Source organism: Podarcis cretensis (assembly GCF_951804945.1).
Source record: "Podarcis cretensis genome assembly, chromosome: 7".
Classification (NCBI taxonomy): Eukaryota; Metazoa; Chordata; class Lepidosauria; order Squamata; family Lacertidae; genus Podarcis; species Podarcis cretensis.
The window spans coordinates 21,765,249-21,791,054 of NC_137176.1; the positions used below are offsets into that span (position 1 = coordinate 21,765,249).

At 40.5% G+C, this 25,806-nt stretch overlaps 1 long non-coding RNA gene across 5 annotated transcripts; it reads right to left on the reverse strand.

The window, feature by feature from the left end:
* Positions 1-453: 453 nt before the first annotated feature.
* Positions 454-19,414, reverse strand: LOC307220938. Of its 5 annotated transcripts, none has more exons than XR_013841163.1 (4): positions 18,893-19,414; positions 9,353-10,120; positions 5,945-8,958; positions 454-1,291 (listed from the first exon to the last, which is right to left on the reverse strand). It is a non-coding gene; the product is annotated as an uncharacterized lncRNA (long non-coding RNA). The 5 variants fall into 5 exon arrangements; XR_013841166.1 differs by lacking the exon at positions 454-1,291 and having other exon boundaries at positions 5,158-8,958; positions 9,353-9,577; positions 9,925-10,120; positions 18,893-19,412; XR_013841164.1 differs by lacking the exon at positions 454-1,291 and having other exon boundaries at positions 5,158-6,076; positions 18,893-19,413.
* Between the last annotated feature and the right edge of the window lie 6,392 nt (positions 19,415-25,806).

A 25,806-nucleotide genomic window follows, 5' to 3' on the forward strand; every position in this document is an offset into this window, starting at 1 on the left:
GAAGTGGGAACAGCAGCCAGAGAAGTCTCCAGGCTATTGGAAACTATATGGCTAGGAAAGGAGGGCTGGAAAATCAAGTTGTTCAGAAGACAGAGAGGAAGGACAAAGCGGGGATATGAAGGAGGTGAAGTGGGAGAGGAAATGAATTAGAGCAGAGGTAGTCAATGTGGTGCAATCCAGATGATGGTCAGCTGTTGTTGTTGTTGTTTAGTCGTTTAGTCATGTCTGACTCTTCGTGACCCCATGGACCAGAGCACGCCAGGCACTCCTGTCTTCCACTGCCTCCTGCAGTTTGGTCAAACTCATGCTGGTAGCTTCGAGAACACTGTCCAACCATCTTGTCCTCTGTCATCCCCTTCTCCTTGTGCCCTCCATCTTTCCCAACATCAGGGTCTTTTCCAGGGAGTCTTCTCTTCTCATGAGGTGGCCAAAGTATTGGAGCCTCAGCCTTCACGATCTGTCCTTCCAGTGAGCACTCAGGGCTGATTTCCTTCAGAATGGATAGGTTTGATCTTCTTGCAGTCCATGGGACTCTCAAGAGTCTCCTCCAGCACCATAATTCAAAAGCATCAATTCTTCGGCGATCAACCTTCTTTATGGTACCATAAAGATGGTCAGTTACAGTTCCAATAATCCATGAACATTGTCTCTACTAGCTGGGGCTGATGGGAATTGCAGCCCAGCATTGGACATCACATTGGCTAGAGAGAAGGGCATCACATTGGCTAGAGAGAATGGATCTGTATTGTCAAGAGCTAAGGTACCAATAATTCAGGCATGGAAACTTGTGGCCCTCCAGATGAATGCCAACTGCTATCAGCTCCAGCCAAGATAGCCCCCATCCAATGATAAGGGTTGTAGCTCCATAACTTCTGTGGAATTGAGGGTCTCCCATCCCTAATGTATTGCTTTCAAATATTGCTTTGGCAGCAGGCCTCTAGATTTAACTGAATTTCAGAGCAAAACAAGAGGGACGCCAAATGATGTGCCATGGGACACACACTCTGCTCCAGCAGTGCTTTATTTATAAGCCAAAGGAAAGGTTAATGGTATCTTTTAATTAATTCCTCACTATTTTAGAACCACCATAGTCCAAGCTTGCTTTCTGTGCCTTCCCATCCCTGACTTTCTCCTCCTACTGCTCTAGCATTTCTTGGCTCCTGTTCGACTTCTTCCCCAGTTCTGCACATTTAATTATCAGCAGGACTGATGGGGTTTTACAAATAGTATCTTTCTTGACAGTGCTCCATATCTTCTTGGGTCAGTCAGGTCACTCCTAATTCATTGCTGGCTTTAAAAAAAGAAGAAGAAATGATTTACTTGTCTCCAGCTGAAAGCTTTCTAGAAATCTAATCAAAAGGCCTCAGTCTCAAGAGCTTCATATGATGCTGTAGCTTTAAAATCCCAAACTCCCTTTCCAATAGGCTAACTAAAGTGAGCCATATAAATGCTGTGTAACTGTATTTAGGCTGGATCTTTTTTTATTATTATTAATATTTATTAAAGATTTTCAAATATAACACAAAAGAAAAACATCCAAATTTAGGGCCCTATTTTCAATATCATCTTTCCAGGACTTCCCCTCCCCGCCCCCTCTTATATTCCAGTTCTTTCAAATAGATTCAGCAAAATCTTACCCCAAGTTTTAAAATTATTATCATTAACCCAATTTAAAAAATATTTTCCCGTCCCCTAAAATAGACCTGTTCCCTTCCACGAGTTCCCCTCTTTAATATAAAATACAGATTAACATAAAAAAAATAGAAAAAGGAATAAAATGTAATTTAACACCCTTTGGATTCCAAATTTCCCTCCCCCCTTTCCCGGTTGCGTTCCCAATGTCCGTCAATGTCTACTGTCTCCTGGAGCTCCCACATCTAGGCCATAATCCTTCACCAGTCCGCTTTGCCGTCTTTTTAATAGTCTTTGCCGTCTTTTAATCATCTTTAATTTCGAATGTCCAATCTTGGAAGGGGTCTATCTTCCAACTTTGTCCAGTTCTTATTGTTCTTGTTGTTCTTGTTGTTCTCTCTTCTCCTCTTCCCCCCCCCCCCCCCCCCGCTCTCCTGCACAAATGTTCTAATTCCAAAAAGCTTGTAATTCCTCTACAGAGGCTTTGTTATTCAGGAACAAAACATTATGTCAAGTCCCTTCCATTCTTCAATAGATAAATCTATTGTCTCCTTTAGTGTGTAGACCTCTGTAGAATATTTAGGCTGGATCTTATTGCTCTTGGTCCACATAATATCTGCTAAAGTGCTTTCAGTAGAGGCGAGTTGAAAAATCATAGCAATTTCTAAATTTAGGAACCAAAGAAATTTCTGAAATTTCTCTGCATTAGAAGAGGGGTTTCCTCTTCATTGGGACATGGGTGGCGCTGTGGGTTAAACCACAGAGCCTAGGACTTGCTGATCAGAAGGTCACCGGTTCGAATCCCCGCGAGGGGGTGAGCTCCCATTGCTTGGTCCCTGCTCCTGCCAACCTAGCAGTTCTAAAGCACATCAAAGTGCAAGTAGAGAAATAGGTACTGCTCTGATGGGAAGGTAAACGGCATTTCCGTGCGCTGCTCTGGTTCGCCAGAAGCAGCTTAGTCATGCTGGCCACATGACCCGGAAGCTGTACGCCGGCTCCCTCGGCCAATAAAGCGAGATGAGCGCCGCAACCCCAGAGTCGGCCACGACTGGACCTAATGGTCAGGGGTCCCTTTACCTTTACCTTCCTCTTCATTAGAAATTGTGAATTGCCAGTAGTATGTGCCTATGAGTCTATAGTTTGTTGTTTGAGGTTTGTATGTTGCATCAGCACCTATCATAGTTGGACAATTGGCCCACTGAAATTGACACCAGCCTTCCCATCTTTAAAAAGTTCATTTTAAAAATAAATAAATGACCCAGAACTAAGTATGTCCCATCATTCCCAAAGGGACTTGCTGTAGGTGCACTCAGAGCACACAGTGGTAAGAATCCTAATCTTAATCCTAATAATCCTAATTTATTTATATGATGCCCCAGCCACTCTGGGCAGCTCCTAACAAACAAACAAACAACACAACACAACATCACACTAAAGACTTCCCTGAATGGGACTGCCTTCAAATGTCTTTTAAAAACCAAACAAACTGTTTATCTAGTTGGCATCTGCTGGGAGGACGTTCCACAGGGTGGGTGCAACTACCGAAAAGGCCCTCTGCCTGGTTTCCAGCAACCTCACCTCTCACAATAAGGGAACCACCAGAAAGCCCTCCTAGTTGAATCTCAGTGTCCAGGCTGGATGATGGAGGTGGAGATGCTCCACTCTTGAGAAATGGAGGCAGCACACAACTCTCGGAAGTGAATCCATAATCCAATCTGCTTCATGAGTTGCCCAGAACAAATCAGGCAAATAAGCTTTGGAGTCTGATTTTGAGAAACTCTTCCCCATATGTTAACGTCCAAGGGGCCCACAAGGTTCCTCACAGTGGTAGATTTAGGGCAGTACAAGCAATCTGTTCGTACCAGATCCAAACTTTGCTCAGCAGTAGGGCTTCTGTTTTTCTGCCTAATCCTGATAGAGGGAAAACTAGCCTTTAAAACAGTCTTGCATGCTGGGTTGCTCTGACACATGACTGAGCTGAACAGGCTCAGGATTCAGCCTAAGTTCACCTTCTCTGGTCCAGGCATGCATGGTCCTGGAATGCCATTTTTTCATACTTACATTGGCTTTGGCCAGCGGAGCTCCAGTTAAGACAGGATGAGCAAGTTATGCTAGGGCTGCCATTTTCCCAGACATTACCGGGATTTCAAAGGTGAACTTTTTGTAAACAATTGCTATTTGAAATATGGCAACCCTAAGTTATGTCTGTGTATCTTTGGCAAGCTGAGAATCAGCCATCTGAGCTCTAGATCTACTGTATCTTAAGTTCTCATCCTTTCAAATCTTGCCATAGGATTTCCCCATATTGGATTGAATTTTATTAGTAAGCTGTGGAATGTTTATATATTGCACTATGTTTGTATATTTTGTCTGTTTTTATTTATGCTCATGAATAATCGGCTTGAATTTAGAAAAAGGAGCATGCAAAATACATAAATAATAAGCAAGATGCTCCTTCCAGGAGTATTATGGGGTTGCTGTTGTTTTTTTAAAAAAGAAAAATAATGCTATCTTGCACTTAACAGGAAACAATCTGTTCTGATTAAACTTTAAAATGATCACAGAGTACAATATGTCATCAGGCAATTCAAACTGAAGCCATTTTAAAATCACCATGGCAATTAGATTCTTGGAGCCTCCAATACCACTCTTTTAAGTAGAAGGTCACTCAGAGCTTCCACTGTAAGCCTTGGTTTTTGCGCTTTATTATTCAATTGTTAAAGGTGGGGAGGAGTGTATCTGTGGAACTGACACACTAGGTTACACTCTGAGTCCTTGATTAATCTTTTAATGAGGTATAAAGGAAGACTGCCTGATTCTGATTGCACAAGAAGATATTGTGTGCGGAGTTCATTCACCTCACATTATTACAACTTAAGAGAGACAGGCTTCCAAAGGCATAATGGAAGCATTTGCCAATAGTATTTCATAGTAAAAGATAAGTACCTATATCAATAGACCAGTGAGGCTGGACAATTGTTCTCAAAATGACCATAGCAGATTCATGGGGTGTGTAATGAGAGTTGGTAGAAATAAATGGGGAGCACAATAGGAAATAAAACTTGGGGATCAGAATACTTGCGTAGAGGGAGCAGGGAATGCACCCACCTTGGACTGTCTCACTTCCAATAAGATCCTACACTGAGTATGGTGAGATTTACTCCTATTTATTTAGTTCATTCATAATTTGTCATTCTTCAATCATAGCATTCATGGTAGCATACATGTATTTCCCTAGGAGTCTACCATACAGGCAGGGACCAGATCGAGACCTGCTAGCTTCAGCAAGGTTACACCATTGGTGTCTTCAGACCATGCTCTGAGACTAACAGTTTTGTTTAGTATTGTAGCTTAATTATCTACAAATTGGTTCAAAACTAGCCCCATGATGTTGCAAAGGGCAATACAACCATGACAACTAAAGGCAGTGCCAATTTCTACTGGCAGCCCCCCATGTGCAGGGGGAGGTATAATAACCTCCCTCTGGGCTGCAGCAGAGTAGCAGCAGGTAGCAGACTGTTCAGATATGGGGCATTCTGAATTTCTTTATTATTTACAGTGAATTAAAACAACCAAACATGGGTAGTGTGAGCTGAGTGTCTCACACACATCTTCTCTTTCCGAGAGTGGAGACCAAGAGAAGAAAGAATGGAAGTTACAGAAGTTCACTTCCGTTCCCAGACATAACAGTACAGAAATGTAAACATGTATATCATGTTACATCAGCAATGGGAGAATGAAAATACTGACACTTTCATCTTGAGCTTCCAATGACTTTTGAGTCTGCCCTGCGTTGGGGACACTAAGGGCTTAGGTTGCAACCAAGGCCTAACCATGTGTGTAAAACTGTTTCCCCAACATTACAGGAGGGAAGGTCCATAGGAAAGCCATAGTTATGGGACTACCAAACAATCTTGCAGGATTGGGCTACAGCCAAAGCAAATAAATTCTCTATATATTCATAAAAGGCATTTTACTGTCTCCAATGGAGACAAGCAGTCTGCTAAGATACAAAAGGACATTTGCTCTCAAGAAAATCAATAAAGCTTACTTTTTTCAGTTGACATGAACCACACTGAGTGATATCGGAGTTCATTAAAAGACCTGGTCCGCAAGGGACAGTTTCCTCTAATAGAAAATCTCATGTTCATTGTGTTTTTACTTTAAAAGAAAATTCAGCTCCCTGAAGCTTGTTTTATTCCTCGCTGAGGTTTTTTTCTGGCCTAGACACTTTGGAACATGTTTTTCTCCAGCAATCACACATACACCCTCTACCTCCATCCTACCACAGAGATCAAACTCTAACACCAACATGGAGAGGTCATGTCCTTATTTTCAAGGAGTAGCCCACACAGTTAACAGCAGATCATCTTGAATCAGAGCTGATTTCTTCAAGATTGTCATTGTAATGCAGGGTCATAAGTTCAGGGCTTGGGTGAGGGACCTGAACAGCAAAAGAGCAGGAACAAATAACAACATTAATTAAAGCCAACATATAGGATGTTAGGGAAACGGGGAGTCTTATGCCAAAGACTAACCTCTGAATGTAAGACAGGCACATGAAGCTACCGTAAGTGAGAAGTGTACTTATAAAGACACATTAGTGCTTTATTTTTAAGAGGGACGCGGGTGGCACTGTGATCTAAGCCACTGAGCCTCCTGCACTTACAGATCAGAAGGTTGGCAGTTCGAATCCACACAGTGGGGTGAGATCCCATTGCTCTGTCACAGCTTCTGCCAACCTAGCAGTTCAAAAGCAGATAAATAGGTACTGCTGCATGAGGAAGGTAAACGGCGTTTTCATGCGCTCTGGCTTCTGTCATGGTGTTCCAATGCAGTTTAGAAGCAGTTTAGTCATGCTGGCCACATGAACCAGAAAGCTGTCTGTGGACAAATGCCTGCTCCCTTGGCCTGAAAGTGAGATGAGTGCCACAACCCCATAGTTGCCTTTGACTGGACTTAACCATCCAGGGGTCCTTTATCTTTACCTTCACCTATCTAGTGAAGGAGAGACTCCATTTTATGTGAAGCAATGTGACTCTATTTTGGAATCCACTGTGAACACTGCTAATGTTAAATAGAGTGTTGGAGGGCTTCTTCTCTGCTTGAAAGAAAGAGAGCAAAGCTGCAGGAGAAGGTAAAGGTGGAAATCTTTCATAGGAGCTCCAAGGCATGGCCTGAGATACAGAAGGCTGAAAGTGCTGAGCTCTGGAAAGGGAGGAAAATACATTTGTTTGGAAGAGACTGTAAACCCATGCTGAGAGAAGCATGGGACTGTAAATATTATGCAAGTAAAGCTTTTGAATGTTAAAGCCGGGGCATTAATTTCCAAAAAAGGGTGTTGGGTTTTTTTAGACATGATTTGAGCTTCTTAGTTGTGATTTCCCTACTCTTACTTCAACAGATCAATGGTCTGACAGGGACTGTCCATACTTCTGTTTGTCTCATGCCTAGAAAGCATGGGCCTAAAGGGTTTTCTCCTGCCTCTTTAGCATTAAACTGGAATAAATAGCACACCTGATTTTCTGAAAGGTCCAGATAGTTACAGAAGCAGGCAGGCAGAGAACACTCTTCTGCTTCAGGGCACCAAAACCTGAAGCAGATTTGATGAGGAAAGAATATGCAACACTGTTGCACATTTGTATTGTCATTTCCTAAGCTTTATTTTGCATATTGTCAGCAGTAGAATTAATGTAGACATCTCAAGAATAATCAGAATGCATTGCTTTGGAGCATAAAATCTACAAAATGCAGATCATAAGGACTGAAGCACTCCATAAGATCCAAGTGACAGGGAGAGAAATGTACACCAAGTGTTCTTTGAGTTCTAATTTATCTCCTCAGTTCTAAAAGGAAAGCACTCTATGCACACAACCCATATTCAGCATCCTCTTGAAGCAATTATTGCTACCATTTTAACACTCATTTGTAGTAGTGTTTCTAATTATTCTATTTTGCTGGCTTCAGCTCCTTCACAAAATCTGTCCCATCATCCTATTTACTAAATTCTTCATGCCACTAATGATCTTTTTTTCTTAGTCTCTTTACAGTTTGGCTTAATCACACTGGCTTCTCTTGTGCTGTTTTAATGCTTACATTTTACTGATCGGCAAATCTCATTCTTCATGCATCATATCCTTGATAAGTAATTTCTTTTTCTATGGGGATCCTCCATTCATATAATGGACTCAAAATATATAGACATTTGCTAGGCTTAAGATGCAAAGTTCCCCTACACTATGAAAATTTGCTGCAGCAGCAAACAAGAGCTTTATACCTAGCGTACCAAGGAATATACAAACTGTGATGTGGCATTGGCACTGCATGTAGCCGTGAAGGTCAGATTGAGGGTGCTCAAAAAGTACTATTCACGTTTAATACATAAATTTGCATCTTTTCTTAAATAGACCAGCCTTCCCTCATCTGGTACCTTCCAAATGCCTTGAACCACAACTCCCACTCTCCCTGACCATTCACCATGATGGCTAGGACTCATAGGAGTTGTAGTCCCAAACATTAGGAGGTCATCCATTTGGAGAAGGCTGGCTTAAACCATCCAATATATGTTTTGCATGGAAGGCAGAGGAGAGCACATGCAGAGGATAAAGAAGATTCCAGGTTCGACTTCTAGCGCAGCCGCCATGGCGAACTGCCAATCCCATGGTAGCAGATGCCAGCCGTGCAGTCAATTGAGGATAATTTGGGAGTAAATTAAAAATAAAATAAAATTGTCCAGTAGCACCTTAGAGATCAACTAAGTTTGTTCTTGGTATAAGCTTTCTTGTGCATGCACACTTCTTCAAATACACTGATACAGACTCTTGTATATAGTGGGAGGGTGGGGTGGGGTTTTTCTCAGAAGGGTAGTAGGAGATGGGTGATTGACTCAGTGGGTATGGGAAACCTGTTGATGACTATAAACAACTGCAATTAGTCCTACAGGAAAAAGCAAGGGATAGTATGCATATAAGGTAGCTTCCTATGTACTGTCAATGGAGAAAAAACTTCAATGTTCTGTTATGTTATGCCCATGCCCAAATGGCAACATTCTGATGGGCTGTTTCAATGTGGCAGTTTTCAGCTTGGGGGAAAGGAAGTACTTCCCCCGCAGTTCATAAAGATTGCCCTACTAGTCAAAGTAGGAGTCCCAGGCCATTCCCCGAGAAACTATTTACATTGCTACACACCACCTCAATCTCCATGTGGCATGAGATTCCAGGGGTACAAGGCATGTTTACCAAGGACTGTATTCCCTTTTGGACAATGAGGTACAGCAGAGTCTGTGGTGTCTTTATGATATGTGGCTTATTTACAGATATGTACAACCTGAATCCTGCGGGACGCAGGTGGCGCTGTGGGTTAAAGCCTCAGCGCCTAGGGCTTGCCGATCGAAAGGTCGGCGGTTCGAATCCCTGCGGCGGGGTGCGCTCCCGCTGCTCGGTCCCAGCGCCTGCCAACCTAGCAGTTCGAAAGCACCTCCGGGTGCAAGTAGATAAATAGGGACCGCTTACCAGCGGGAAGGTAAACGGCGTTTCCGTGTGCGGCTCTGGCTCTGGCTCTGGCTCTGGCCAGAGCAGCGATGTCACGCTGGCCACGTGACCCGGAAGTGTCTCCGGACAGCGCTGGCCCCTGGCCTCTTAAGTGAGATGGGCGCACAACCCCAGAGTCTGTCAAGACTGGCCCGTACGGCCAGTGGTACCTTTACCTTTTACCTTACAACCTGAATCCAATGGAGGGATCTCCAGCATTAAATTCCAAGAGGTTCTGGCTTCTCCCATAGGCACAGCTTTGCCTTCAAAACAGACAGCAGCATTTTCTGATCCTGCTTCTTCCTTAGTTTACATGTTGTTGTCCTCTCTTCAGCTCACTGCTTAGTAACTCTGTTGCTTAACTCCTAGTTGGCATTCTAAACTTCCCCTAAAATATTGCCATTTATTGTTGTTTTCTTGAAAAAAATATATTAAAGATTTTCTTGTGTTAGAAAAGTTAATGCATTGTCTCTTCTTTCAGCTCATACTTTTCTACAGATCAGTTACATTCTATGTAAAACAACATTGTTGTATACAGTGTTACCCTCGTTCTTGTTTAAATCCCATAAAACTATTAAATAAAGGGCCTAAAATTACTTTGCCAAATCACAGGGTTTTTTAGTTGAATTTAGAATTACAATTATATGGTCAAAAGCCTGTCCTCTTCTCCACTGCAGTTCTGGTAATGAAAGTATATTTTATTTTTTAAAGGATTGCTTATATATAATACTGCTGCAGTAACATTTCTATAACTCCCCAGGACCTTACAGATCAATGAGATAGTGTGGAAAACGGTCCAAAATTTGTTCTCAGCATAGAAAGAAAAAAAACACACAACAGCACATGGGAAAGCCTTGATTCTAAAACAGTTAAATTGGTTTCTGTGCTTTAGAGTCCTGCAACATTTAGCACTCCATTATCTTAGCTCCTGTATATATGAATACTTATCGGACCTTCTTCTATGATCAAATACAAGTTCAAGAGTCCAGTGATGCCAGTTCAGGAGCAAAAAAAAAGTAGAAAAAGAATTAATGAAGTAAATCTTACATTTCTTTCTTTTTTAATGTTACCCCATAGTCACCCCTAAAGACTTCCTGTACTTTCTTTTCTGGGAATGGGGTGAAGAGTGTTTTTGAATGACATTGGAACTTCCATTAATTCATGTTAATGGCTTTCTGCAGCAAATGTTAAAAGCAAGGTCACTGATACAATAGCTTAAGTTGAAGGACACCATTCACATAATTCTCTTTTTAAAATACTCTTCACCAAACACATCCTGCATTAATTATGCTACAGGATACTTTAAGTTGAACTTTCTAATGTGCATTTGTCATCCCTGTTGTATATGATGGCTGATCTGCCACTTTGCTAATTTTGAAAATTATCTATTCCACAGTGGCCAGATATAGTTCAGCTAAAGCATTGTGTTCATTTATTTTTCAATACGTTTTTCTAAACAATGGGTTTAAGCAAGGCAGGTTCAGCTGCTAGATCAAACCCAGTTCCTAGCAGAAATCATCTTATCATTTGATCTTTAAACACAGGACAATTCACAGCTGAATAGGAATAATTGTAATAATCAACTCTGTTGAAAAGCATTGTGTTTTGAGTGGATACAAAAGACAATGGATGGTGATGATTGCTTTGTAATAACGTATTCACACACACTAACCATCATGGGATGAAATTTTGTTTGGTTTGGATTTTAATGCGAACCTACCCAGTTCACCTCCCGGCAAATAGAAGGGGAAGAAATGGAGGCAGTGAGAGATTTTACTTTCTTGGGCTCCATGATCACTGCAGATGGTGACAGCAGTCGCAAAATTAAAGGACACCTGCTTCTTGGGAGAAAAGCGATGACAAACTTAGACAGCATCTTAGAAAGCAGAGACATCACCTTACCGACAAAGGTCCATATAGTTAAAGCTATGGTTTTCCCAGTAGTGATGTATAGAAGTAAGAGCTGGACCACAAAGAAGGCTGATCGACAAAGAATTGGTGCTTTTGAATTGTGGTGCTGGAAGAGACTCTTGAGAGTCCCATGGACTGCAAGAAGATCAAATCTATCCATTCTAAAAGAAATCAGCCCTGAGTGCTCACTGGAAGGATAGATCCTGAAGCTGAGGCTCCAATACTTTGGCCACCTCATGAGAAGAGAAGTCTCCCTGGAAAAGACCCTGATGTTGGGAAAGATGGAGGGCACAAGGAGAAGGGGACAACAGAGGATGAGATTGTTGGATAGTGTTCTTGAAGCTACCAGCATGAGTTTGACCAAACTGTGGGAGGCAGTGGAAGACAGGAGTGCCTGGCGTGCTCTGGTCCATGAGGTCATGAAAAGTCAGACACGACTAAACGACTAAACAACAAACAACAGCAACCCAATTCACACTTCCCAAAACAATATGCAAACTGAATATTCACAACTTCTTGAGGGCACCTATTGACTAACCCTACCTTAGACTATGCATGGGCTCAAATTACGAGATGCCAGATGCTGAAGAGAACAGGGATGACGCACCTTTGTAAAGAAGAAGGAATTTAAGCAGATACGATTTGCCATGAAAGAAGCAGCTTCTGAAGTTTCCTGGTATAAACAAATACCAAAGGCGCCAGAGCCTTTGTTTTTGACTCTAGGCACTCTGCCATGGTCAATTTTTCAACAATGCCCATTTTTGCTTTCTTATTTGAGCAGCAAAACCAGGAAATCTACATAGCTACTGATGGATCACTATACGCGAGTAATGAGCTGCATAATTTTGCAGTCCGATTTCAGGGTGTGTTTTCCCTATGAAAGTTGAAGCTGATTATAAACCAATATTAATCTGTAATCCTATACATCCTTACCTGCAAATATCTCCCACAAAGGCAGGCGGCTTATTTCTGAGTAGGATCATGCAGTTAGTATCTTACAATCCAATACTATTCATATTTACTCAGAAATAAGTCCCATTAGGTTCAACAGAGCATGTTCTCAAGCATGTGTGCCTCATACTACAATCTTAAAGCAATTGTGGCTATTTGGAAGCTAAAAGGTCCCTGTTGCTTTAGAGGACATTAACTGATTCCTACTGATGCATAAAATTCATTTAGCTATAGCTCACATATTATTTAGTGTCTATAGGCAACAAGCCAACCTTCACCATAAAGTAATTGTTTGTCAGTTGTATGAAAAAGACGATAAAGTCTTACAGAAGCTGTGCAGAAGATCAAGTCAGCTATGTTTCTCAGTGGTGTAACTTCTTGTGATAAATGTTTGTTATGGGATGCAATAGAGAAAGTAACTCATGAGTACTTCACAGTTGCAGACAATTGTTTTCTCTAATCTTGCAGAAGCAGATTTAGGGGGGCACCACAACTATGATGTAGAATGGAAGATGAGAGGCAGGGTTGCCAAATTTTGGCATTACACAGGATCCCGCTGAAAGTACAGGTCTGCCGCTGAATCCTGTCTTCATAGAAAGCACTTTTGCAAGCTACCAAATATGGAACTGGTTCCTAACTATTTAGCATCTTTTAACACTGTTATAATTATGAAACTCTATAAGCCATTCAGTAGATGTTCTAACAGCTGTGAAATATGATCTTATGTTCATGGAACCTCATTTTGCAAAGCTTCCAGACTGTACACAGCTGATCATTTTTAAGCCACTATGCTTGAGCTATCAAGGTTATGTTACTGTGCAATTTATTTAGCGTTGTTAAAGAATGCATGTGGCCAAATCATTAGACAATTCATCAAGCATCTGCTGTTGCAGGGGAAATGAGACATGCTTTATAAATGTCAGTGTTTTGAGCAACATTTCTAAATGGAAATAGATGGTGGAAAATGATGGCTTTTAGTTTTGGGGAAGTAAATTGGATTCTGTATCCACCCAATCTTGAGAAAAAGAAATGACCACTGTGTATTTTTCTGTTTGTTTATGCCATTCCCCCCCCCCCCAGTTGCCTCATGTAAAGAGCCCATAGGCAACATACAGTATGGTATAAAACATTAATTTATATGAATGCAGGTTTTATCAGCTGACAGTGTAAGGGTAGGAAACGCCAGCTTAACCAGACTGATACTGAACATATCCAGGTAGGTAATGGGAGTTACAGGATCACCAATCTGTTATAAGTGGTTTTGTGTATGCATAGAAAAATAAAAGGTCTTTACAGGCATTATTTATGTACAGTGAATATTTGTGAATTAGAATGAGCCAAAATGCGTCAGAAAATGATTTTCTGACTTTAAAAAAACAAATAAAACGTATTTCACCAAGCTCCTCCTGAATTGTTGGAGAATTTCCAAGAATTGAAAAGAATATTCAGTGATATGACCTTCTCCGTTTTTACCACCTATTTGTTTTCAGGCACAACTGTTCACTATATATTTTTCAAGATAGATTTCTTTTTGTTGAAAGAAGCTCCTTCCACTCGCCATCCTTTAGTCTATTGCTTCCCTCATCCAAAAACACAAACTAACAATAGAGTTCCATTCATCATCAAGTGAATTAAAAAAATTCAGAGGAGAATTTCGAAGATGAACTGTAGAGGCATTTCACCTTCTCCACCAAAGAAGCATAACCCATGACTTCCTTCAATAATTATATTGGGATGGAAACATCAGTACAACTGAAGTTCACCGTTTTATTTGTGTGTGGGGTGTGTGTGAACTTCAACAATTGGTGGGAACTCAAAAACTAAATTCTTAGAAAGTGTATCAGAAAATTCTTTTCTGAAAGTTTCTGCTGAGTGGGATAGCTTCATCCCTGTCCTTTAAAAAATATATGAATTGCCCCATGAATTATTCTTTCTTTATTTCATGTCAACAATTGTTCTGTTTTCCCATCCTTCTTTTAAGTCTGCCTATGTTATGCAATTCCACCCCTTTTTAAAAGTCTTCTGATCCTTTGACCTTCTCTCATCCAGCATCTCATCCCACTCCTTCATTTTCTTTCTAAAGTTCTTGGCCAGATTCTTTTCAACCAATATTTTATACTTTCTTCTCTCTCTGTTATCTTATTGGTCTTTTCTGATTTGGTTCTCACACTTCTTTTTCTGAAGTGTTCTTGGGTCTTTGATGCTCCTCCTTTCTTTTCATGATTCCCTTGCTTTTTCAGGTACTGTTCTGCCATGGTTTCAATCATATCTCTCCTTTAAGAAATCTTTCTGTAGATCCCGTTCTTCATCTTTCTCCTTTGTACAGGAGTTCCTCAGTGATCAGTATTAAAACATCTTACACTTGGTCCCACAATAAGTGCATTTGATCTTCACCCCACTGCTGAGCCAATGAAGTACTATTCTACTGATGTTTCCCTCTCATAACTTGCCCAAATACCTGCTGATTTCTCTAAACTCATTGGACGAATGCCCTTTTTATTTTTTTTCAGATTTAATACTGCTAGCTTTGAGTCTTTCCTACTGCTTTTCATTCCTTTTGCAAAATCACTTTCTCTTGTTCTCGACAATGTGACTGCTTTCTGTTCTCCAAGCAATAAATCTTGGAATTCTTTTTGATTTTTCTCTTTCATTTTCTCCCTATAGCCTGGCTCTTGCCAATTCTTCTCATTTTCAGTCAACATACCCAAAGTCTGCTTTTTCCTTTCTATGGTCAGTATCAATTCTTTAGTTCCTTCTCCTATTATTTTCTGCACTGATTATTCTAACATTATTTTTGTTGGTTTTCCAGTTTCTACTTTTTCTCTCTTTACCCCGTTCCAAATTATCTTGCTGGTTTGGCACCTTTTGCTGATCATATGAGGAATTCTAACACATCTTGTATTAACCCTGAAACTTTATGCCCTTAATTGCAAGTGCCCCCATTGTCTTATTCTTTCATATCTATCTTCTCCTCCTCTGTATGTTCCTTGTTGCATCTTTTAATCTACAGGCACAGTCTTCTTGTTCAGCCTAAATTGCCCTCTGAATTGCAAATCTGCATACTTTTTGCTGATCAGCCCCCTATCATAGAAATGCTTTGGAATGTGACATTCAACTCTCTTGTGTTTTCACATTTCAGTGCTTTCTTAAAACATCATTATTTCCCCCCCTGCTTTATTTTTTCCTCCTACGTTTTAATTTATTTTGCTTTCATCCATAATCTAGGTAAGGCCTCTACAGCTCTTATCCTTTTTGTATCCCCCTAGAAAAGTTAAGCTTGCTTTTCTTGTTTTGTAACAAACTGAATAAAAATGCAGTACACGGCTGATTAATTCCTAACACTTCTATGGCCTGCATGTTTGGGATGGAGGAAAAAAATTGGTTTGCTTCATATTTACTTATTTATTCAAACATTTCTATCATGCTTTTCCTTCAGGAAGGTGAAGGTGGCAGACATAGTTCCCATCCACTCCATTTCATCCTCACAACAACTATGTGAGGTAGGTTAGGCTGAGAGCGACTAACAGAAGGACACCCAGAGAGCTTCATGGCCAAGTGGGAATTTGAACCCAGGTCCTTTTTCAGCCTTCTAACCACTACTGCCAAATGTGACCCTACCCAAGTCACACTTCTCAAAACAGTATGCTAACCAAAGCAAATTGCAATAGTGAAAATAACATACAGAAATGCATTGTATTAGAGGAAACAGCTTACAAAAATCTGCATATTAGGCAAAAAAAGAGTATATATTAGCAAAATACACTATAACAACTCCCCTCCTATGGGATGCAATGAAAGCAGTAATCAGAGCATCTTGCACAAAAAAGAAAACATCCCTTAAAAAACAATCCTCAATAATTAGCAAAATAGAACAAGACCACAGCCCTCTCATCACGCTACAAACAGGAACTAAAAGAAACTTATTAAACTTATAGAACAAAAAAGGAGGGAACTAGATTCCCTAGAAATCAACAAAACAATGCTCAACATTCTATACTCTAAACAATGCTTCTATGAGTATGGAGGGGAAAACTCCAGACGGTTAGCAAATAGATGTAGGGGAAAAAAATCTCTCAAAAAAGAGAGAAAACATTGTATCACCAAAAAAGACGGCAACATAACATTCTCCCCCAAAGTAATAACCTCAGAATTTGCAGATTTTTACTCTAACCCATATTAGAAAAATATGCTCTAAAATGCTGGCAAAATTTTATGAGGATTTGAAAAGAAAAGCAAGACAAGAAAAGCAAACTGATGCAAAAAAGTGGTGAATTGAACTTAAGCATGGAAACATGAAAAACTGAAATCGACAGATTTGTTTATTCATAGTATCCATTTTGCTTTTGAATTATGGTGCTGGAGGAGACTCTTGAGAGTCCCATGGACTGCAAGAAGATAAAACCTATCCATTCTTAAGGAAATCAGCCCTGAGTGCTCCCTGGAAGGACAGATCCTGAAGCTGAGGCTCCAATACTCTGGCCACCTCATGAGAAGAGAAGACTCCCTAGAAAAGACCCTGATGTTGGGAAAGATGGAGGGCACAAGGAGAAGGGGACAACAGAGGACGAGATGGTTGGACAGTGTTCTCAAAGCTACCAGCATGAGTTTGACCAAACTGCGGGAGGCAGTGGAAGACAGGAGTGCCTGGCGTGCTCTGGTCCATGGGGTCACGAAGAGTCGCACACGATGTGATCTCAGAACCACTGGCAGTCATCTTTGAGAATTCCTGGAGAACAGGCGAAGTCCTGGCAGACTGGAGGAGGGCAAATGTTGTCCCTATTTTCAAAAAGGGGAAAAGAGAGGACCCAAATAATTACCGCCCAGTCAGTCTGACATCAATACCAGGGAAGATTCTGGAGCAGATCATTAAGCAAACAGTCTGTGAGCACCTAGAAAGGAATGCTGTGATCACCAATAGTCAGCATGGATTTCTGAAAAATAAGTCAGGTCAGACTAACCTGATCTCGTTTTTTGACAGAATCACAAGCCTGGTAGATGAAGGGAACGCATGTGGATGTAGCCTACCTTGATTTCAGCAAGGCATTTGACAAGGTGCCCCATGATATTCTTGTAAAGAAGCTGGTAAAATGCGGACTTGACTATGCTACCACTCAGTGGATTTGTAACTGGCTGACTGACCGAACCCAAAGGGTGCTCATCAATGGTTCCTCTTCATCCTGGAGAAGAGTGACTAGTTGGGTGCCACAGGGTTCTGTCTTGGGCCCGGTCTTATTCAACATCTTTATCAACGACTTGGATGATGGACTCAAGGGCATCCTGATCAAATTTGCAGATGACACCAAACTGGGAGGGGTTGCTAACACCCCAGAGGACAGGATCACACTTCAAAACGACCTTGACAGATTAGAGAACTGGGCCAAAACAAATAAGATGAATTTTAACAGGGAGAAAAGTAAAGTATTGTACTTGGGCAAAAAAGATGAGAGGCACAAATACAAGATGGGTGACACCTGGCTTGAGAGCAGTACATGTGAAAAGGATCTAGGAGTCTTGGTTGACCACAAACTTGACATGAGCCAACAGTGTGACGCGACAGCTAAAAAAGCCAATGCAATTCTGGGCTGCATCAATAGGAGTATGGCATCTAGATCAAGGGAAGTAATAGTGCCACTGTATTCTGCTCTGGTCAGACCTCACCTGGAGTACTGTGTCCAGTTCTGGGCACCACAGTTCAAGAAGGACACTGACAAACTGGAACGTGTCCAGAGGAGGGCAACCAAAATGGTCAAAGGCCTGGAAACGATGCCTTATGAAGAACGGCTAAGGGAGCTGGGCATGTTTAGCCTGGAGAAGAGGAGGTTAAGGGGTGATATGATAGCCATGTTCAAATATATAAAAGGATGTCACATAGAGGAGGGAGAAAGGTTGTTTTCTGCTGCTCCAGAGAAGCAGACACTGAGCAATGGATCCAAATTACAAGAAAGAAGATTCCACCTAAACATTAGGAAGAACTTCCTGACAGTAAGAGCTGTTTGACAGTGGAATTTGCTGCCAAGGAGTGTGGTGGAGTCTCCTTCTTTGGAGGTCTTTAAGCAGAGGCTTGACAACCATATGCCAGGAGTGCTCTGATGGTGTTTCCTGCTTGGCAGGGGGTTGGACTCGATGGCCCTTGTGGTCTCTTCCAACTCTATGATTCTATGATTCTATGACTAAAAGACTAAACAACAAAGTATCCATTTAATCTCCCATTGATGGTAGACTCTGCCTTCTATGGACAGCTGAGCTGGACTGCTAAGACACAAGCCTTAGTTTTCCACTGGAGTGGACTTTCCTATCCTTCTCACATTCTAGAATCTGGAGAATTCAAGAAACTGATGCCCGGTATGGGAGGGGGAGTGAAAGAATGCTGAGAGCTGACAGTTATAGGAGGAGGATGGCAGTTAACTAAACTTCCCTAAATTGCACCCAAGAGGAAACATAAAGACTTGCCTTATTTAAACATGGAAACTTTAAACCCTCCTACATGTGTCAAATGGTGTCAGAGTAACAGGCTGGGCATTTCCTTTGAATGCTTCTTAAATCCTTCATCTGACTGAAATAAGGAAGGAAGTTTTCCTGTGCCGTCATTAACAAGTAAATCACCCTTCCCTGCTGCAGTTTCAGCAATCAATTCACACATGTTCGGGTTTAACAGCATCCCAGTTCTTCAAATGCCAAAATATCCAACTTCTTCCCTTGATTCAGTACTGTTCTTTCTGCCTCTATCATTAAAGGTAAAGGTAAAAGCACCCCTGACAATTAAGTCCAGTCGCGAATAAGTTCCATCATTCCTTGCTCACTTATTAATCCCTCATCCCCAGCAGCTTTGTACAATCAATTCTCCCTTCCTCCCCTAACAAGTCTCCTACCTTTCCCATCATCTCTTAGCCAGTTTAGCTTCCTCAGTCATCATCTTGTTTAAATGTACTTGGTGCCCTGGCGAACCAAGGCCCTTATATCTTCTTCCTCTTACTTGAGTGTGACCAGGGTCTCCTTCCATTTCTGAAGGACAAAGAGAACCCAGCAATACATCTCTTATGTCCAGCCTCAAGCTCCTGCTAACTCCATCTGAGCCTGGAGGTCTGTGGAGCATACTGTATACATTTCTGTCCCTATAGAAACCAGAACCTAAACACTGTGACATAGGAAGCAGGATCCTCTTGTTCATTGCTAAGGAAACCTGCCTCCTATGTCACAATGTTTGGGTTCTAGCTTAGTGCAGTGCACTGCTTAGTAGTTTTGTTGCTAGGGGCAGTTGTCAAGACGACAAAAGGGTCTTGCCTATGGAGACAGAACAAAACAAAACAAGTATAGCAAGTGGGTTCCATGATCACTGCAGATGGTAACAGCAGTCACGAAATTAAAAGACGCCTGCTTCTTGGGAGAAAAGCAATGACAAGCATCTTAAAAAGCAGAGACATCACCTTGCCGCCAAAGGTCCGTATAGTTAAAGCTATGGTTTTCCCAGTAGTGATGTATGGAAGTGAAAGCTGAACCATAAAGAAGGCTGATAGCCAAAGAATTGATGCTTTTGAATTATGGCGCTGGAGAAGACTCTTGAGAGTCCAATGGACTGCAAGAAGATCAAACCTATCCATTCTGAAGGAAATCAGCCCTGAGTGCTCACTGGAAGGACAGATCATGAAACTGAGGCTCCAATACTTGGGCCACCTCATGAGAAGAGAAGACTCCCTGGAAAAAACCTCCTGATGTTGGGAAGGGGAGAAGGGGACGACAGAGGACGAGATCATTTCAGAACATAAATTCTAGAATTTCACTGGATCTTCAACTGGTACATTTCTGATATTTCCCCCTCTCCCTGTGCCATATTCCATGTTGTATAAGTCCCTAGTGCCCTTAAGTCCACTAATTTCCCTGCTCATCAGCAAAAACCATGCTGTTTTTGTCCAATAGTTTTGTGCCACAATAATAGTCTTAACATATTGATCCTGGGTAGAGTAGAGTTTTTATTTACTCTAAAGCCATTCATTCAGATTTTCTTGATCACATATCAAAGCTCTTCTTTTCTCATTCCAGTATTTGTATTATAAACAGTCCTCTGTATTTCTGTATTATAAACAGTCCTCTGTATTTCTGTGTGTAACCATGTGCATGTGCATATTTCTGGAACTAAGGTCAAGATTTTGGCTTCAGCTTGGTATACTGCCACTTACTTTCAAAGTTTTGCACATTTGCACAAAGGGCAAAACATAAATGTTGGAACCTGCAGGCCAGAAAGCTGATTAGCGGGTGTAATCTGGAGTTAGGAAATAGCAGGTAGGGTAGGGTTTCAGCAGGGGGCCAGTCCACTGTCCCTCAGACTTGGGAGGGGCAGACTATATTTTGACAAAAATAATAGTGAACTATGCCCCACAAATAACCCAGAGATGCATTTTAAATAAAAACACACATTCTACTCATGTAAAAACACCAGGCAGGCCCCACAAATAACCAAGAGATGCATTTTAAATAAAAGGACACATTCTACTCATGTAAAAGCACACTGATTCCCAGACCGTCCGCAGGCCAGATTTAGAAGGCGATTGGGCCAGATCGGGCCCCCAGGCCTTAGTTTGCCTACCCAAGGGTTAACTTCAAATACACCACCATTGCTTCTTTGATACAGAACATCATTTTGAAAGCCACTTCTGTTTAAAGGGCCATCTAGAAAATGCTATAGCTATGTGTCTGTTACTGCTCCTTTGTCCCTCTCAGAGCAGAAGATTACTTCTATGGTGATATCCTCCCCCCCCCCTTTCTTTTTTGCAGTTGTCATTTTTATCTTGTGCATCGGAAATTGGAGTGGGCTTTGCAATAACAGCTGTAGGAACACATTTGCCACTATTGTACATTAGCTTTCTGAATGCATAATTGTCCATCAGATGTGTTGATACCTCTGAAGGAAACGGGCTTCACATTCAAACATTTCTTTAAATGGACTGTACTTCGTTAATGAAAGAGGCTTGGGGCTAAGCATGAATTAAATTAGATAAATCACTTCCTTCCTTCCCATCCTTTCGTGTTGGCAAGCATTCTCAGTGTCCTGATATGACAGTGAATAATGTTACACAAGGCATTTTTCTCTCTCAAAGAGGAACACAAAATTCCTTCCAGGGTTTTTCTTACTAATACGTTTTGGGGAGGCGGGGCTATTTTTTTGACAGGAAGACCACAAGCACCTCCTGTGGTTTTTACCAACCGACATTCAGAGGCATACTGCCTCAATGGTAAAGGTACATAGCCATTCCCTCCCCTCCCCACCCCCCAGCTTTTCAACATTACGTTTGAATAATTTTGTTTGGAATGATATATTGAAGGTCTTTAAGAGTTGAGCACTGAGCAGAAACAGGATGAACACTGAACAAAGAGATTTCAAGTTCAATGCTATATTATTATAATTACTGGAAACACAATTTGTAGGATATGTTACGCCTTTAAACTCAGACATGATGAAGAGAAAGAAAGACCGTAGCCACTTGTACTCCTCCCCCCCCCAAAAAAGAAGATGACCACAAATTAGGAGGCAGAGCTTTGCCTAATGTAAATGTAAGACATCCAAAGATTGATACACTATCTTCCCACTAATGTGGATTTATTTATATGTGTGGGTTTGCCGTCTTTGAAGGAATAGCATGCCACATTTCTATTATTATTATTATTATTATTATTATTATTATTATTATTATTATTATTAAACCTTATACCCAGAGGTCTAAGGGTGGTTTACATAGCAAACAAATATTCAGAATGTACAATAATAACTAAAGATGTTCACACTAAACATCCTCAGACAAATATCAATGTTCCTATGCTTTGGTGTATTAAAAAGATTTTAGATGGAAATATGTTAGACTTGGGACCAAGTGCATCTCCCAGTTCTAACGATGGGGGGGGGGGGCAATACAAAAAGGGCCACCCTCCACAACTCATTTAAAGGGAGCACTTGTAGAAGGATCTCTGAAGATGAGCTGAGGGTTCAGGTAGGTTCATACTGTGAGAGGGGGAAAAACACTCCATGAGTCAATGGCGCCCCAAGCCATATAAAGTGTTATATGTTTAACCAGCACTTTGAAATTGTTCTGTAAATCAAAGGTGGGGTAAATGGACCAGAATGTGTGTGTGTGTGTGTGTGTGTGTGTGTGAGAGAGAGAGAGAGAGAGAGAGAGAGAGAGAGAGAGAGATCCCTTCTGCCCCCAGTTACAAGTCTAGTTACCAAATTCTACTGCCTTTCTGAACTGTCCTCAAAGGGAGCTTACTGTGGTGAAGTAAATCTTAGTGAAGACAGTACAAGTTTAGGACAGGGAATATCTGGGTTCAACCCTATACTCAGCCATGAATCTCATTGTGTGACCTTAAACCTGTCTCTCAACCTAAGCTTTACTGATCACCAAAGAGAAAAATGTTCACTAAAGCTTTGAAATCCACCAGTCCATCAGAAATAATACCAACTCTTGTACTACATGCAAGACTCCTTATTCCAATTAAAAGAGGGATGAAGTGAGATGTGGAATGTGATGTTAATTCCAAGCAAGTTCATCATTCCCTCCTTTAAATGTTTAATAAAGCAGTATCTAAAGTGAATTCAAGAGGTTGTTGTTCCCAGATAACCAGGTTCTTGACATAACATTTGTTCATTTGAGCTACATCACATTGTATCTGATATTCCTTTTTTTAAAAAAAAAAAAGAATTCCAGGGCTCTCACACTTTTTCATTTCTCTTTTTTTCCAATCTTAAGTACATATATATATATATATATATATATATATATATATATATATATATGAGTCCCTATGAAAATTGATCAGCATTTTACTATGAATTTCGCTAATACTATGCATAATTTTGTATCCATTTTTTGCTTAGTGTGCTCATTTTGCAAAGCAGTTTTCAGATATATTAAATTTATGCAGCTATTTTCACCAATGTATGAGTTTTGATATGTACTTTACACAAGTATATGCATTTTTGTTCTCATTGCTTGGTTGGAGAACTGCATTACAAAATTCAGATAAGTCTGAATTTTGATGGCTGTCTGTGTTTCATGTCACATATTGCTTTGGAAAGTTAGTTTTGCCTTTAAATATGATCTGAATCAAATGTTTCTCCTATAAGTAGGTGGACATCAAGATAAAATATGTATATAAATACATTTTGTTCATAAACATTTAAATATACCTTTAAAATATGTATTTAAATGTAGATACTATGTCAAAGGATTTATTTATTTTTTTAAAAAAATGCAGACTATGCAATTGACTTACGCTATAGAGTAGACTTACAGATGAAAACATATGAAATTGACATGGGCCAGAAAAAGATTGACTCATCCATCTCTACTTTAATTGTCCTGTGCACAGAGCCTTTGAAAGTTCTGAGTTTTGCACAGAAAAGGAACTGTTTAAATACAAAATATTATTTAATGGTGATTATGTATTATTGCTGAACACACTCCCCCCCCCCTTTATTTTTCTAGCTCTTTGGCAAATTGCATAGTGTGTTTTTGTTTTTTTGGCGTGAAGAGAACATTGAAGGAAAAAAGATGAATTACCTTTTAGTATTTCTATCTGAATCATTGATTGCTTCGTTACCTAAAAATAGAGGCATGATTATCGTGCATAATAAGTGCAGTAGCTAGCTGTGCACCGACAGGATAATAACTGCTCTGACAAGAGAAAATAAAATACTTTAGAGTATTTACATGTTCTCTTGCTTTCATAAATGGTTTTTAAAGCATTACCGAAGGCTACAGGGGGCTTATTAATCTCCTAGAAGAATGGGAAGAAAATCCAAAAGCATTTTTCGAGTGTTAAAACTATGCCTAGTGCTTCAAAGACAATGACTTGTGAAACAGATGGAGAGTGTCAGAGAAGCAGGAAGAACTTTGCAAATCTGGGAATTTCAATGCTATCAGTTAGAAACATTTCAGTTTGCAATTATTTGTAAGTGTATCTGTTGAAAAGTTTCAGTTTCCATTGCCACACTACTTTAGGTTAGTTCATGTTGTGGATGTGGTGAAAAACACTATGGCTAGATGGCATTAAAGATTTCTATAAAAGACAAACCATCTCCTCTGTAAAAATGTGAGGTACCATCCCTGAAAAATTTATGGCAGAAATAACTGACTTCTTAACCTTTGCATGATGTGTAACAGAGATATTAATTGATTATCAGTACATTTTCTTAGGTGCTTCAGAAAGGTGATAAATGATACAGCCTCTACCCTCATGCTTATAGTCAAACACATATCACAAAAGGAAAAATGTGATGAGGCTAAGGTTGGTAGGACACAGCCAGCATACTGTCTTGTTTAAACTAGTGACTGGGAGTGACTGCCGAGACCATATAACACTGGCCCTGAAAACCTACATTGGCTCCCAGTACGTTTCCAAGCACAATTCAAAGTGTTGGTACTGACCTTTAAATAAAACCCTAAATCGCCTCAGCCCAGTATACCTGAAGGAACATCTCCACCCCCATCGTTCAGTCCGGAAACTGAGGTCCAACTCTGAGATCCTTCTGGCGGTTCCCTCCCTGTGAGAAAGTGAGGTTACAGGGAACCAGGTAGAGGGCCTTCTCAGAAGTGGCACCCACCCTGTGGAACGCCCTTCCATCATATGTCAAGGAAATAAACACCTACCTGGCTTTTAGAAGACATCTGAAGGCAACTCTGTTTAGGGGAGTTTTTAATGTTTGGTGTTTTATTGTGTTTTTAATATTCTGTTGGGAGCCACCCAGAGTGGCTGGGGAAACCCAGCCAGATGGGCAGTGTATAAATAATAATATGTTGTTGTTGTTGTTGTTGTTGTTGTTGTTGTTGTTGTTGTTGTTGTTGTTGTTAATCAAGCTTAGCAAGATGTTTAGAAAAGTTGCATGTGTTTTAATTTGTTCCAGCCTATTCTACTGTGGCTTTAACTTTTTGTAAATTTTAAATTATGGTTGTAAATTGTTTAGAAATTTTGGGATACAGATGAAATAGCTAAATTCAGACGATACAGAGGCAGAAAGGCCAACACTAGCAGGATAGTCAGCTGTCCCTTATTTGAAGCATACAGTTTCAGCCCCACATGAAGGCACTGTGGTTTGATCGGACACCGAGACTCAGACCCAAACTGATGGTGGGGCTATAAAATGCAAAAGAGTGGTTTTGGAGAAAGGAACGAGTGAGCTCCTACCTCACTTGCTTCTAATATCTCTCCTTTCCTTCAAGGGAAAGGAGCACAATCTTCCTTTCCTGTGTTAAAGTCAAATGAGTGAGCAAGACAGGAAAGTGTGAACAGCTTGTAATTCAAAATGCTCAAGCCATCTGGTTGTTTGAATGAAGCCAGGAGGGGGAAACACTAAAATGAGATATTTTTAAGAAAATGAATGCTAATACTTTTTTTTTAAGTCTGTTAATGTTCCATAGTAAGATATCTGGATTTCAAAGCCCTTTCTTCATACACCAATATATTTTCTGCCTACATAGGAAAGAGAACATTGAATGGTGCAGTACTATGAGAATTCACTACAGTCACTTAATTCTCTCTGTGGATTTGGCAGGTTTTTTCCAGCACTTACTACAGTGATTATACACAGTTATTATGTAGTCGCAATGCAAACAAGAGAAACATCATTTTCCATCCTTTTTTGGGGTGGTGGTGGTAAGGAAACCTATATACATTCAGTAGTAATTTCATTTCTATGCAACATTAAAAACTGTGCTGACAACAAAGGAGTTCTTTCTTTCTTTCTTTCTTTCTTTCTTTCTTTCTTTCTTTCTTTCTTATTAAGCTGGGTTGTGAA